The 1,062-nt window shown below is 45.6% G+C and overlaps 1 protein-coding gene across 1 annotated transcript in view; it reads right to left on the bottom strand.

The window, feature by feature from the left end:
• Positions 1-1,062, bottom strand: part of Ppm1d (protein phosphatase, Mg2+/Mn2+ dependent 1D) — a 42,825-nt gene that overhangs the window by 1,065 nt on the left and 40,698 nt on the right. The window lies entirely within an intron of this gene.

The following is a 1,062-nucleotide window of genomic DNA, read 5'->3' as shown; positions in this document are numbered from 1 at the left end:
CCCCCCACCCCCCTCGGGACAGGAGCTTTCTTTCTCTCAATAAATATATTCTGCTCATAACCTCCGTTTGTCCCTAAAATTCATTCTTCGGTTTTAGAGAACACAAAACTTGTGCAGGTCAAGTCCAGAGATCGTTTTTCTCTGTCATTTGGAGGTTCCCTACATTGTTTGGAGGTCACCCACCCGAGACCAGTTTTTCTCCCTGTATCATTTTGGAGTTTCCCACCGAGATCACTGGACAGAGATTCAAAGCTGTAATGAAAATGTGTGGTGTCGATTGAGGGCCTTTAGATAGAACCTCTGAAGAATATATCTGACTGCCGGTCAACAACTACGACCGGTTTCAGCTTGAAGCCAGAGCGGTCATCACCCATATTTCCCTCATGGCAGTTCGGGTTACTTCTTCAGAGGGGGGAGTGTTGTAGGCAGCCAAGTTAGATAGAAATATTATAGGCAGTAAGACAGGGCCAGGCCCTCAAGGACACAAGATGGAAGACAAGGTGACTTTGCAACTTGGAAGAGACAGACACTCCCATATGGGCCACACCGGAAGACCAAGACAAAGAGGAAGCACAGCTACATACTTCCCTAGGGATGGGCATTTGGGACTGATATGCTAAATAGTATTAATCAACTTGAAAGAGCCCAAATGAATCACTAGCCCAACCCCCAAAAGGAAAAGACCCTGTTCCGTATTTGCGCCCACTTGCTATGTGACTCACTTTCCCATTTATTACTGGATTTAATCAATTTTACCTCAGCAATGGTGCCTGTAATCTCATTGGTTGACAATAGTTTTGTCCCACCTCATGCCCAACTAAGCAAGTTACCATGTCTTCTCCACCACCTTAGACCCGCCTCACCACCTCACCACATGGTTTTCCTCTATAAAAGTCCCTGCAAGAGACAGCTTCCTGGGGGAGGGGGGGGGATTACCTGCTTGGGGTGGGGGGCTCCTGTCCCTCTCTCGGGACAGGAGCTTTCTTTCTCTCAATAAATATATTCTGCTCATTAAAAAAAAAAAAAATTCCTTCCAAATAAGAACAGTTTATTTTTTTTAGA

Source organism: Octodon degus, unplaced genomic scaffold (genome assembly GCF_000260255.1).
Source record: "Octodon degus isolate 3935 unplaced genomic scaffold, OctDeg1.0 scaffold00164, whole genome shotgun sequence".
Lineage (NCBI taxonomy): Eukaryota > Metazoa > Chordata > Mammalia > Rodentia > Octodontidae > Octodon > Octodon degus.
This window is presented reverse-complemented; position numbering and strand designations above follow the sequence as displayed.